Source organism: Euprymna scolopes, chromosome 5, assembly GCF_053919585.1.
Source record: "Euprymna scolopes isolate OS-2025 chromosome 5, ASM5391958v1, whole genome shotgun sequence".
NCBI lineage: Eukaryota > Metazoa > Mollusca > Cephalopoda > Sepiida > Sepiolidae > Euprymna > Euprymna scolopes.
In genome coordinates, this window is record NC_136486.1 from 59,734,907 (window position 1) to 59,750,839 (window position 15,933).

Below are 15,933 nucleotides of genomic sequence, written 5' to 3' on the forward strand. Positions count from 1 at the left end.
AATGTCTGTGTCATTTGCATCAACCAGTACAGACTTGTAGCCCTCCTTAGCAACATGCCAAGCATGTAAGAATATCCGTGTGTCGACCTCCTCATGCGTACAGGGTGCCAATTCTTCTAAGCTGAAGTTGGTGTAATTGGCACTGGTAAGGACGATTTCCTCCCTAGTCACAAGGACTGCATTGCTTGTGGTCATTTCAGCTATGGTATCGGCAAGGAAGTGGAAGAGTTCTGATTTGTTAGTGCTGTCTCGAAGGAAGCTTTTCCAGTTTGTAGGCGGTTTGCTCTTTGCGGTAACTCTCCTCCTGATGGCCTATCCACGTTTAGATCTAGCTTCTGACTTAAGGCTGGTCTTATGGTATACATCAAAAATGATATCTGTTCTCTTGTGAGTGTGGCTGTAGTTCTGCACCATGGGAAGATTATCGTTTTGGGCATATTCCTCAAATGTCTTTGGTGTTTTTGGTGCAACAGCATTCACCAGTGAAGCCCCATCAACAATCAGTACATCAGATTCTGGCTTGGACTCTGGAAGCTGGACTTGCCCTTGGAGAATTTCCACAAGATCTGACTTGGTACTTGGATGTAGGTTACCATTCTTGCTGAGAGAGGGGAGAAACGACTGGTTCTCATGCTTGAAAAATTCCTGTAGATCACAACCTCTAGTTTGGCAAGAGATGAAAAGGCGGGAAAACAGGTGGCAATCCTCCTTTAGCAGTTTCTTCTCAGATTGTTTGCTTTGGCCAGTCCCCGTTTTGAAGAAATCTATGCTGTTCTTCTTGATGGACTGGTAGAAATATTGACCATCGTTAAGTTTATCCATAAACGTTTTGAACTGTTCTTTCCCCTTCTGAAGATGTGTAGCAATACGTTCAGCCGCAGATGATTCTGCTATGTCCTTTGTGTCAAGGGTCAGCGGATCTCCTGTCACCTCAGTCAATGGATTGCCCATTTCCTCTAGGACCATGGTGAGCCTTTGAACCTCCTCAAGGAATGTCTTCTGAGTTGCAGGTGACTGTTCATGGTGACGAGTGTTACTCTTCACATCCTTACTCCCTGATGCTGTTTCATAGTCGGCCACCAACTTCCTTATTTCTGGACCAGCCACCATCCATCTTCGAAGAGCTGCTGGATCTTCTGCCAGCCCAATAGCTCCACTATCTCCTTTAATGCTAGCATTATTTTGTTCGTGGGCTTGGTCAATGGCGACTGGTGAGAAATGCCTGTCAGATTTGTGAACTACAAAGTTTCCATTTTGGAATTGTTGTGCAACCTCTGGGTGTTGCCTCTCTAAGCTCATCATATCTCGAAGATGAACTGGAAGCCATCGTGCGTAATTAACACTGTTGTTTGCGAAGAAATAGGGTATCAGTTCTGCCAGAGATTCACGATACAATGCGAAATTTCCCTCTCTAAAAGCACGTATCAGTGTCAGAATGGTCAGCTCCATGTTCAGAATCAAGAACCAAAACTGAAACAGAGGACTCTCTTTACTGCGGAAGCCACACCACTCTTCAAAGGTGACAGTTTTCTCATCACTGTCTTCCTGTTCAACAAGATATGCATTGTAACCTTTCTTCAAGAGCTTGAATAAACTGCTTGCTGTAACCTGATGAGCTTGGCGAGTCTTTGTAACATTTGTAGCTGATAGAAATGAATCTGCAGAGCCTGAAGATGCTATTTCTGCCTCAACAAGTGCACCAGTCCATCCGCTGCCCTCTAACATTGACCCTATTGATTTAAAGGCTGTCATTTCAATATGTAGTCCACCAAACATTATTACAAACTTGTCCTCCCCATATATGTCTGGCCAATGCCACTGTATCTGTTTCGCCAGTGCATAGAGTGGCTGGTCTGCTGTTATAACGGGTGTTTGTCCTGGGTTGAGGAACGACACAGTTTCCTTGATTTTGTCCATAGCATGCTTTATGGTGGCAACACTGTGTGCTTGATCTCGCAGAAGGGGCAGCAAAGCATTTATACTAGTCACAAATTCTGCTCTTTGGTTGCTTGCATGATGGGCAGACCATGTTACATTTGGTGAACCATCTACATCAGTGGTATTATGGACCTTTTCCAACCATTCATTTTCAAGCTTGACCTCCTCTTGGAAAAGACTGGGATCTGGAAGTGAAAAGTCATCACGGATGCTTGGTTCTGGATTCTTCTTACGGAAGAAGGCTGGTGGAATATTTGTATATGACTCTGGAAGATCCGGGACCTTCTTCGTCCGACCTTCTGCAACCTTGGCCAAGATGCGTGCTTCTCCTACATTATCTGAACTTGGGTGCTGGAACATTGAAATACTTGTACCATGGAAAGATGTGCTTGATGTTGTTGCTGTTGGGTTGTGATCTATGTTATCTACAGCAGATGTTGTGAACAGCTCTTTCCTCAAATTTGGTGGACACACGACATCATCTTCCACATATTGCTTTACAACAGTCTCACTCAACTGTCCTGATATTTCCAAAACTCTGTCATAAGATATGCTTATTCCATTCTCATGCAGCTTGTCGATCAGTTGTCTTTTCTTGTCTTTGCAAAAACTTTCATTCCAACATAAACAGCAAATGGTGTTTCACGGTCTTTGGCATGTCTTTGAGATTTCGAACCTTCCCTGTACTTTGAGTAACAGTTGAACTGCAGTAGTTGAGCAATGGCCACATCTGACTGCACAATACCATGATTCAGATGGGATCTTATGTTCACCCCATGCTCAATACTGCAAACAAACTGCAGAAGTGCCTGGGGAACGGCTTCCTCTCCAAACCCTTCTTGAACTGCCTGGCTGAATTTTGTATTGTGAGCCAGCATCTCTTTCCGGATAGTATCAGCAGCTTTAGCCAGATGAATGGCTTCACTGTACTTGCTAGCATCAGATAGAATGGTGCTTACATCTTTTCTGAATGCAAGAAGGACATCTCGCCCTTTCTTATGTGCTTCAAGCTCAGGGATCCTAGAGAGTAACTGCTCTTTTAATCTGGTAGAATTGACCTCTGGGGATTCCACACCTAGTTGTTGCAGCCGACGCTTGTAAAGTGAGGCTAGATCAGCAAGTCGAAATATCACTGGTGTTGTTTCTGTACCGGTAACCATGCTATCCATGATGTAGATCACAAGCTCTGAAAACGCTAAGGGGTAAACGTCTTTCCCTTGACCGCTGTCATTCTCCTCTTGCTTCATGACATTAAGATGTGCTCGCTCTGAGTTGTATAACTGTGCCAAGCATCGAGGGTGATACTTCAGCTCTTGGGCAACAACATCACCAGCATTTAACTTTGCTAGGAGCTTTCCATTGTTTAGGGTCCGGGCACACTGATTAAGCCTTTCATTCAGCTGCATAGTCATTGCCTGTCTTAAATTTGATATTTCATCCTCTTCTTCACATAAGAAGCACTGTACCTCTGGAGGGTCTGAGGTCCTTTGTCTCTTCTCAGGGTTCTCTTCTGTGCCTGATGTACTGGGGGTTATTTTCCTTTTCTGTCCTCTTGACAGCTTTGTGTTATTGAACAATAATCGGCAGCTTTGGTGATATTTTGCTTTATTTCGTATCAGTGTGGCTTCTATGCCTTCTCCTTCATCTAACCGTGCTGGATTAAAGGGTATTGGCATATCATTAAGGGCATAAAACAAAGGCACATTTTTTGCAATTTTCGCATATCCAGCATAGTCCTGTTTCCTCTGGAATGAGCTAAGAGGTGAAATTAGAGTTTCATCTCTTTTGTCAACCTGACAAAGGCAACATTTACTCCAGTCAGTTTGCTGTCTAGTTTTGGCATCCATCGTAATAGTCGTTGAAGTGGTGTAGGCCGAGGGTTTATCCTTTTATCACCTTACCACCTTTGCTCACTTTGATGTATGGGATACAGTTAGGTTCATGCTGCTGCCCTACGCCTAACCCGATCGTTCATCCAATATCATTTAAATCCCGTGCGATCTGTACACCATCCGGATAACAATAAAGCCCCTGTCATCCTTGGCTCGGCTCTCCCGCGCTGGCACATCCTGTCAATCCAGGTGCGGCTATCCAACCTTAGGGGCTGGCTAGATAGCATTTGGGATACTAAACTGGAGTTTAGCTGATATTGAACCCCATGCTGAGTTCCACAGCAGTGTCTGTCACCAGTGTGCCCTGGTAGTGAGCGACATACACTCTCATCATAATATTCTGCAAAATTCTCCTTCTGTGGAAAAAACGGTAGTACTTAATTTGATCCTCGTGAGATGTGCCGCCTTGGTCACAATTTCTCAATGGGTTGATTCAGGGGCTTGTATGGAGTGAGGAAGGTAACGGAATTAAGAACACCTGATTTCCTCAGGATGGCTAGCATGGTTTGTAAGCCTTTTTGGGGCATTTTATAGGCAAAAACAGGTTATCCACTTTTTCATCCTTGCATTAGCAGTCCTTTTTAGGCATAAAAGTTGGAAAAAATGAACGTTTATGGAAATTTGTGGTTTGCTGGCGGCCATCTTGAAAAAAATGGTCGCCATATTGGAATTTTTGATGGCCAGCACTTTTTTCTGAAAAAGTAACTTACAGAGACTATTGATGCCAAATTTCATGCTTGTATCACCAAATGAACGATTCTGGCAAAAAATCACATTAAGCTGCTCCACTATAGTCTGAGATGTCGGAAATTTTTCTGTCTCTATCTGTCCTTGTGGCCATGTCACTAATAAGGGTGCTGGAGGTAAACGTTTGTCTGGGCTGACGTTATCCGCCTGATAGTCAGGGACCCGAACCTTGGATTAACCACTAAGGAGGCTGTCCTATCAGCAGGCGCAAAGTACTGGGACTGCTGTATTGCCATTTGGTGAGTGGATCTGGACCATGCAGTAGTCTCTGGTGGGGCCTCTCGATGCCATACTAGTGGGTAATTGTTACGGCTTTACCTTTTCGTGTGCTACAAAAAATAAATTTCCTGTCTTTTTCTCTCTTACTTTCCCTCTCTGTACTGCTCTAACCAAGTATGCCGACCTATTCCACAAATCCCCAAACCTCAACATGAAATATCTCCAGAATAAAAACTCGATTAAACCCAGAACCCCATCTTCCAACGTAGACCCCTACTACCAGGTCTCCTTCTCCAACATCAGGGGTCTACGTTCCAACCTTCCAGAGGTTGAAACCCAATTACAGGAGACGAAACCGGACATATTCTTTCTAAGTGAAACTGGAATAGGGCCCACCACTTCCCTAGATGAGTTCATAATTAACGGATACTCAAATTTAACAGCTAAATCTGACCCCCAAGATCGCCATGGGCATGGAATATGTGCCTACATTAAGGATGGCTTCCCGTGTGGCAGGGATATCTCTAGAGAAGATCCTAATTTACCCTATATGTGCTTCAGGGTTGCACTTGCTAACACCACTGCATTTATATTTGCCCTCTATAGGCCCCACAACAGCGGAGTTACTATCTTTAAGAGCATATCTGAGAAAATAGACCACATACTGTCTTCACATCCCTCGGCTAACATCCACATATGTGGTGACTTCAACGTCCATAACGTGGAATGGCTCGCCCATTCAAATAAGACAGACGATGAGGGGAGGTTTTGTCATGATTTTGCCATTGCTTATGATCTCACTCAGATTGTTCGCGAACCCACCCGTGTGCCCGATACACCCGGTCAATATGCAAGCCTCTTAGACCTTTTTCTCTCAACTTCCCCTGAGCTATGTTCATGTACCGTTCATTCTCCTTTAGGATCCTCCGACCACTCTGTCGTATCAGTTAAGATAAAAACAAAATGTAAGAAGCCACCAGACGTACCCCTCCACCGTACTGTATATCGATACTCTATGGCTGACTGGGATAGCTTCCGTACATTCATACCTGATTTACCTCTGCACTCCATGTTTAAAAAGGATGTGTCCTCTATAGTATCAGATCTGACCGAATGGTTAATTGCAGGCATAGACCAATTCATACCATCTAAAAAATTCCAACAAAAACCTAACAGCCAGCCATGGTTCTCCCCAGAATGTGCTGCTGCTATCGCGCACAGAAATCACTTTTTCCATAGCTACCAACGTAATAGATGCACTGAGACTAAAGCTGCTTTTAGGTCTGCCAGCAACCACTGTAAAAGAGTAATAAAAAATGCAAGAGAGCTATATGCCCAGTCTGTTAAATCCAAGGTAGCTGATCAGCGGCTTGGATCACACCAGTTTTGGCAAATAACAAATAGGATCCTGAACAGAAGTGTGCGTTCTATCCCAACCATTATCAATGGACCAGAGGTCATCTCATCAGCGTTAGACAAGACCAAACTATTTGCAAAGAACTTTGCAGCTAATTTTACCCTATGCGACGAAGGCCATCAATTCCCCATATTTCCTCCTATAACACAGATCAAGCTAGGTAACATACAAATATCCGTGTATGAGGTCGCCAAGCTTAAAGAACCTTGATTCCAGTAAAGCAACTGGCCCTGATGGCATCCCAATTACAGTGTTAAAAAAGCTTCAACCAGAACTTGCTCCCATACTTACGAAACTATTTAAGCGCTGCCTTAAGGAGAAGTGCTTTCCGACTCCCTGGAAAACCTCATCAGTTTGCCCTGTATTTAAGAATTCAGGTGATAAGTCATCTCCCTCTCAATACAGACCAATAAGTCTCCTGTGTGTTATGAGTAAGTTGCTGGAATCCATATTAAATAGAGAAATAGTCAACCACCTCAGCAGGAATAACCTTCTTAGTGACACACAATATGGTTTCCGCTCTGCAAGATCTACCGCAGATGTGCTGACGATTATATCCCACAGGATTAGTGAATCTCTTGACAAAGGCTTCCTTTCCAGGGCAATTGCTCTCGACATATCAAAGGCCTTCGACAAGGTATGGCATAAGGGTCTACTTCACAAGATTTCCAGCTACGGTATAACTGGAAATGTTTTCTCAATCATTAAATCATTTCTCTCCGATAGGCTCATAAGAGTAGTGGTAGATGGACAAAAATCGGAGGCCTGCAATATAAATGCTGGAGTCCCTCAGGGGTCAATCCTGGGCCCAACTCTCTTCCTGATCTACATCAATGACCTCCCTAAACACATACTTAAATCATTCGTTGACATCTATGCTGATGACACGACCATCTACGGCAACACATCAAAGACTGTAAATGACAAAGTTCTCTCTGATTCTCTCTCCTCTGATCTCGAGCGCGTGGTTCAGTGGGGGAAGAGGTGGCTGGTTACCTTTAATGCATCCAAAACCAAACTCCTATCCTTACATCATCAACGCTCTGATCCCCATCTGGCATCAATTGTGATGGATGGCACTCGTCTGGGTGAGGCCCCGTGTTTTGACAAGCTTCTGGGTTTGACCTTTACTCCTGATCTGAAATGGAACACGTACATCAAGTCTGTTGCCAAGGTCGCTGGAAAGATGGTGGGATCCTTCTACCGCTCCAGAAGATATCTCACTACGGATGCAATTCTCTATCTATATAAAAGCCAAGTACGTCCAAGGATGGAATACTGTTGCCATATCTGGGCAGGAGCTGCTAAAAACAGCCTATCCTGCCTTGACAGAGTACAAAATAGACTTCGTGGCTTAGTGGGGGATGCCCTTTTCTCTACCCTGCAACCTCTCTCCCACAGAAGAGACGTTGCGAGCCTGTCCTTGTTTTATCGTTATTTCCATGGCAGATGCTCGTCTGAACTCCAATCTCTGGTCCCCCCTCGCCAATCTTTCACGAAAAACACCCGTCTAGCTGAATCCACTGTGAAAAATTTCCCCCACTCTATATCTGTGCCTAAATCAAAACGCAGATTCCATGAACAAGGCTTCTTTCTTAGAACTGCACGCCTGTGGAACTCTGTTCCGTCTGCCTGCTTCCCTCCGGACTACAACTTGGATGTCTTCAAGTCCAACGTTAACAAATTCCTAATGAACCGCCCCCTTAAGTAAACATTTCAGCAAATCTCCTCACTAACGTAATGTACTTGCAATAACCCTTATCCCTGAGTGGCTTCCGGGCCTTGATAAGTGGTGATCACTGTGTAAAAAAAAAAAAAAAGTTATGTTTAAAAATAAATTAAAAAAATACGGTCATATTCTATAATATAAACCTCACTTGTTTGTTTAAATGTATGTATGTATGTTTGCCTAAAACTTTCAAGAGAGGCGTCGTATTTTCACGAGATTGGTGTCGTTTTGAAGTTCGACCCTTCGAACGACAAACTTTGCCAAACCCATTGATTCCTTCACCGTCAAGTGGGTACTTTTATACAGGGAGTGGTCGGTTTTTCGCTGATATTTTCGAAATCATCGCCTCTTTATGCCTTAATCTAAACATACGTCATTCCGGTTTGGCGATGGGCGCAACAGCTAGGACTTCACTTTTTTTTCACATTTTTACTACTTCGCGGTACGGGTTCGAGCCTGCCTGCCTATTACAACTTTTTTTGTTTGTTCAACACACCGCCGGGCACCCATGCTAGTCTATAATATAAATCTCACCTGATTATTTAAATGTATGTATGTATGTATTTATGTTTGTTTGTATGTCTCGCAAAAACATTTTCACTTTCTTTTCCTCCTTCGCGATACTGATTAATGAATAAACGACAAAAGTCTATATTCCAAAATGGCATGAACTTTACCATCTTACAATTTATTCCTATAATTCAATTGACATTTACAATTCGTGATAGTATCTGTTTCGTAGAACAAAATCATTCACTTAATCATTATATTAATCAGTGAATCTATTTTGCCCTTAATCCATCAGAAGAAATGATAACAATCAATGAACCAAAAGGAAATAAAATGCGTTTAGACATGATTAAAGAATCCGTACAATGAAAGAGAAGCTGCAGATATCTTTTAGTTTGCTTTCCTCACGCCACACACACACATACACACACACATACACACACACATACACACACATATATATATATATATATATATATATATATACTATATACAGTATATATACAAGCATTTCCGCCCGGCGTTGCCCGGGTGTTTGGAGGTGTATGTTGAGCAAAAAAAAAAAAGTGGTAGTAGGAAGGCAGGCTCGAATCCCTAGAGTAAAGGAGGAAAAGAACGGGGGAAAACGTGACGTCTTTGCTGTTACGATCACCGACAAACCGGAAGTAACATAGGTTTAAATTATGGCTAGACAATCGAAAAGAGGGGATGACTTTCGAAAATATCGGCGATAAAAGCGTCTCCTCCCTGTAGAAAACTACCCAGTTGAGGGTGAAGAAATTAATGTTTTTGGCCAAATTTTCGGTATTTGCCGTCTGAAGGGTCAATCTTCAAAACCATACTGATCTTATGAAAATCCGTCGCTTCTTTCGAAAGTTTTAGGCAGACATGCAAACATACATAAATTCATTTATATATTGGTAGTTCAAATTTTCGATCGAAATCGATTAAAAAGCTTGCCCTATCTCTAAGTACCCTTTATGTAAAATTTCAAATGTTTAGACCAGAAATTGTCTGAGTGATTTGGTAGCGACTACTGAAGCGATCTCACTTTAATTTATTCTGGACCTTCGTGATAAAAAGATGCCGTCAACTAATTATTTTAATGTTGGTTCGATTCACAGTTAGGGATTAATAAACATTCGTAAAGTTAATTTAATGTAAACATGAGCACAAAGTTAACAGCATCGAAATATTTGGCATAAAGCACACATTCTAAGTCAACAAGCTATAATATATTCTCGCTTTTTAACATGCTAAAAAGTCAAGTATGCATATACATACATGCATAAATAAATGCATACATACATTTCCGTACATATATATATATATATATATATATATCTACGGAAATGTATATATGTATCTGTACACACTCTCTCTCTCTCTTTATCTCTCTCTTTCTCTCCCTCTCTTTCTCTCTCTCTATCTCTTTCTCTCTCTATCTCTTTCTCTCTCTGCCTCTTTCTCTCTCTCTCTCTCTCTCTCTCTCTATATATATATATATATATATATATATATATACGGGCATGTATGTATTATGCACATGTATACCTGATTATATACACATATTTATATATATATATATATATATTGTGACGATCCAAGATATTTACCACCCAAAATTTGTAACAGCAAAGCATTCTAATGAACGAAGATCAGTAGTGCACAATAATTTTCGATAAAAGAAAACCTAACGAACTCTAGCGACAAAGATAAAAGCAACCATTATTTTGGACATTAATCAGTCAGTAACTCAGTCAGTTTCTGTTAAGGCCAGTCTAGTCCACATCTGATGAATGATTTTGGGACTCCGTTAACAACAGACAGGTGGAAACGTAGCGAAAAGAAGAAATTACAAAGTTTCTCGAATGTATCGGCTTTGGTGTGCTCGTACATGTATATTACATAAACCATCTTGAAAAATAATGTCAACTGATCCATTTTTTGTATTGCTTGACTTTAGAATTTGAAATTTCGTCGACGTATACATTATGAGCTTAAAAAAAATGTGTCCCTTTTACCCTTCTCTAGGTAGACATGATCAGGCGAACTTTATTATAATGCATCGATAATTGACGTAACTCCTCTTAACCTTTATAGGCAGCCTTTCTAAGTTAAAATCGTGATAATTTATGTGTTATTAAAATTTTGATGGCGAGCGCATGCTCCTGTCGGTGACCCTCTCGACACACGGATTATTTCTGATTTTCTGGAATATTCAGAAATAGGACCTCAAGGGAGGATATTACGATATATATATATATATATATATATATATATATATATATATATATATATATATATATATATACGTATTAGGTATATGGTTATATCATTTTAGAAAAATCATCCACGTGAGGTTCTAGGAATTTAACATAAACAACAAAACTGCATCGGGTTTCTGAGACGTTATGTATGTTAATTAAATATTTCCTCGTTCATCTATCTATCGTAACCGTTCGATATTAATACATCCTATCTGGAATCAATCTTTTCTTATTACTAAATCTATGTATTTATTTGATTTCTATATTTCCCAATTTATTTTGATTAGTGAATTGTTGTTTCAAAATGCTGCATAAGTGCCCGGATCAATTTTCTTGCTCAATTCAATTCTGTGTGGATTTTGTATTGTACAACCAAGCAGACGCCTCGTATCAACGAATAAAAATCGAACGGCGACACCTGAAGTGGTTGAATCGAAGAATAGTTTAAAATAGATTACATTTATATCGATTGCATTTCTCGGTGACTTTCTTCGGGGGAAAACTTGCAAACTCCGCATCCATGGTGTATTAAAGTGATGCTAATTGAAATGAACTCGAAAAATTTTAGAACCATACTACAGACACATAATATAAATACTTCTATTCTCCTCATCTTCTCCTGTTATCTCCTTCATTCTTTATCTGCGCGACAATTGTCTTTCTTTTTCTCTGTCTGTCTGTCTATCTGTCTGTCTGTCTCTCTATATGTATATATATATACACATACGCACACACAAATACACACACATATACATAGATATTTGTAATCCAACTCTTTTTTTTTCTTTTCTAAGGAGAACCATTAAGCTTCAAAATGCCAATGCATAAAAGGCGTTTATAACCTTTTTATATTTAATGTTATTCTTTATTGATCTTAAAATAAATTCATATATATATATATATATATATATATATATATATATATATATATATATATTTGTTTTATCTTGTCCTTAATTATATATATGTGGTATCAAATGTTTGTAGCTAGTCGCGTGTTCGTATGCTTGATTTTTCGTTGGTTGATATATATATATATATATATATATATATATATATATATATATATATATATATATATATATTCTATATATATATATATATACTATATATATATACTATATATATACTATATATATACATACATACATACATACACACATCCATATATATATATGTATATATATATATATATATATATATATATATATATATATATATATATATATATATATATATATATACGCAGGTAAAATCAACCAACGAAAATCAAGCATACGAAGAGTCGACTAGCTACTAAATCTAAACGCAGTTTCTTGTTGAGCCGCCCCCATGAATAATCGAATTCTACCCGATGTACAGCGTTAACAATTATTACAAAGTAAGTAAAAATAATTCGAGCCCAAAAAGACATATACCCAGAAATATTGCAGCTATCAACTTATGTTTATGGTGTTTTTAACCTTGATCTTTTGCATATTACCTAAGTCTTGCTATTTGACTTATTTATCATACACCCACCCACACACACGCACACACATAACACACACACACATCTCTCTCTCTCTTTCTCTCTCTCTCTCTCTCTCTATATATATATATATATATATATATATATATATATACATAAATGTGTGTGTATCTATCTATCTATTAATAGCGTATCAAGGCTCAGGGGAGACAACCGAAGTAGCAAAACTGAAGTTGTCTACCAAGACACTATGTATATACAAATGTAGGCAAATTTGTTGATTTGAAAATGTACGTTCCTTTTTAACAATTGCCATAATATTTTAATCATAGAATATTATTAGAATCTTCAAAACGGCAGCAAATTTTCATGAAGTTTCGTCTCATAGGCGCATTTCAATATTAAATTTGGCTACAAGTATATATATACATATATATATATATATATATATATATATATATATATATATATATATATAGAGAGAGAGAGAGAGAGAGAGAGAGACAGACAGACAGACAGACAGACAGAGACAAAGACAGAGAGAGAAAGATAGATAGATAGATAGATAGATAGATAGATATACCACCTTCTTAGTAATTTTATAATTTCGAAATTTTAGCGACTATTTATCAGAATTTAACAAATGAAGGCTCGTTGGAAATCTAATGACCTGAACTGTGTAGTAGGATATGTACTGTAATTACACTTAAGGTGGCAGATTAAGGGGATCATTCATTATCCAGAGCATATATTAGCACTTTTTACAAGCGTAAAATGTTTCAATCATAGTTATTTGTTTTCTAGTTTTGCATATGAATTACAAATTATATGGTATTTTCCCCAAACATCTGGCAATGATGAATTAGAGGCTAATCCTTGCTGCTATGGTTTCAAATGATCTGAAATAACAGCAAGGGGAGACTTGATTTCAAATATTTCTCATATGTCAAAGGTCCTCTTTTTTGTTTTCATACATAAAGTAAATTTCACAGTGTATAAGGATTCATAATTGTACCCTATTTCCAAAAGAGGAACATATGAGAAAGATTTGGAATCAAGTCTCCCTTTGCTGTTATTTTAGATCATTTTAAACCATAGCAGTCGAATCGAATATTGAAATGTTCATATCTTCGGTCTGTGAGACGAAAGTACATGAAACTTTGCATGCTTTTTGGAAATTATAATACTATTCTATAGTTAAAGGTTTATAACAATTGGTAAAAAAACAACCTATGATTTAAAACCATTAGAATAGTTGCCTACATTTGTACATATAGTGTCCTGGTACTCAAGCTTCAGTTTTGCGGCTTTGGGGTGATTTTACTTAGAGGTGTTCTTTTCCTGGTTGTCTCCCCTTGTGGCCTTGCTAGGCTATTGATATATATATATATATATTAGCATTTCAGCCCGGCTTTGCCCGGGTGTTTTGAGGTGTACGCTTAGCAAAACAAAAAAAAGTCAATTTTTTTTTAATTTGACCCCTATTATGACCCCTTAAAATTTTTAGTTTCGGGCTCAAATCACTTTATTAAGTTAGATCCAGGTTCAAGGAACCTATATCTAAAATTTCCAGTGTCTAGACCCAAAATTGTCGGAGGAGTTTGGTAGAGTTCTTAAAGGTCAAGACGTTGAAATTTGACCACTTAACAGCCAAATTTCTGGCTGACACCCGTCACATCGATTTTTTCAAATCTCAGTACCCGGTATTTCAAATTTCGAGTCTATAGACTAAAAATTGACAGAGTTATTGCGTAGGGAAATGTACACAGACAGACAGACAGACAGACACGTTCACTTTTATATATATATATATATATATATATATATATATATATGTGTGTGTGTGTGTGTGTGTGTGTGTGTGTGTGTGTGTGTGTGTGGCATATCAATATCGCTGAACTTAAAGTTGATATGAGTCCAGATCACAAATTTGTTGGTATCGATGTTGGCAAAAACAACGAAACCTAAACTGACAAAACCGAAATATCTAAAAACTATTAAAGATATATTGAATTGATTATCAGATGCTGTTGTTTTTTTTTCAACATTATATGATATCTTGTAACGACCTCTGAACAACATACAGCATGTGTATAAAAAGTCACCTCCTTTTATTAAGTTCTTAGGTTTAATAGGAAAAAGTTTACTTTGCGACGAGTTCTGCTTGTGAAATTAGAAATTGACAAGCATTATTTATATATAAAAAAATCAAGTTTTTTTTTTTCGTTTTATACAATTTGGAATTGAATGGAGACTTTCATTTAAGATTGAATAAAAATAAAAATCATTTAAGTCTAGAAGGGTTTCCCATTCATTGACCAAGGACGGTATACACCAAGTGTAGCATCAGAACAGATACTGTCCATTGTTTCGGACCAAAAGGCCAAGCAAGTTATTCCGTTAAGAGAATTCTCGCATGTCTAAAAAACAGTGAATAAACTATTCAAAAATTATTTTCGAAATTAATAATGTAACAAGAGAAGCATGCATGTTTCCCACATTTAGTCCCCCAAATCCCCAGGGGACGTCAAATCCTGGTGAAATTGAACAAACGGTGCAGTTTTAGGCATTATCATATGTAAATTTGAGCTCTGCACCAATGCAAAAAAAAAAGAAATGACTAAGTCCATCATTTGCCACCCCCTCCCCATTTAGCCCCAAAAGTCCCCAATGCATTAACATATTTAAATTTAAGTTCAGCAAAACTGCTAAATAGACATATACAGAAAATTTTGGACAAATATAGTAAAATAGTCCCCAAAAATGGAGTGTTTTATTAACCCTAAAAGAGCCTCTGGGGCACACCCAAGACTTATCTCAAGTATAGACAAACAAAATTCTATAGGAATCAGTTAGTTGCAATTTTTTCAGAAAGTTTTACAAAAATTCAAGGCACCAATACTTTTAATAAGCACAAAAGTGTCAATTTTAGACATTTTGACCCGAAAGGCACCCCTAGGGGGGAGGCAACCGGAGTTTTCCCGGAAAATCCGTTCTGCTTTTTTTTTTTAATTTTTACTTATATCATGTTTAATGTTTGTGCAAAATTTCCAGAAATTCCAAGATGTAGTTAATTAGACAAGTGCGAACAGATGAACAGACGAACGGATAAGGGTGAATTTACAAGTCAACCCTCCTTTCTGGTCAGGGGATAAAAATATGGAGCTTCTAACAAATTTAAACGGAATCAATCTCAATATTCCTGCATAAAATCCAATAAGTAGGTTAGTGTTATGTTAAGGTTTGGTTTAGGTTAAAGTTAAAAAATATTTCGATTCAAATTCTGTTGCGATGAGTTCAAGGTGATCATTATTGAAAAATAGCAGTTTCAATCCTATCCAAGCAGGCCAGAGGATTAGTTGGTCGAAACGTGCTGAACAACAACGATAGTAAGCAGTAATTTCTGGGTATACTGTTACAAAACTCAAATTCATATTCCGACGCGATTAATCACCTGAAAAAGGCCAAAGGATTAGTTGGCTGAAACGTGGCGAAACAACAACAACTATTAGCCGCAAACAAATACACAAATATTCACAATAATTATTCCATTAGTGCTTCAATATATATATATATATATATATATATATATATATATATATATAGAGAGAGAGAGAGAGAGAGAGAGATCCACATATAGTACTGTTTCGTTTCATCACAATTCATCAGTGCGGCTAGACATACACCTTCCTTTTCCCAGCCGTGGATCGAACCTACAACCGTCGTATTGCCATTCGGCA

At 38.4% G+C, this 15,933-nt stretch overlaps 1 protein-coding gene across 2 annotated transcripts in view; it reads right to left on the minus strand.

The window, feature by feature from the left end:
- Positions 1–15,933, minus strand: part of LOC145276812 (polypeptide N-acetylgalactosaminyltransferase 13-like) — a 434,740-nt gene that overhangs the window by 145,572 nt on the left and 273,235 nt on the right. The window lies entirely within an intron of this gene.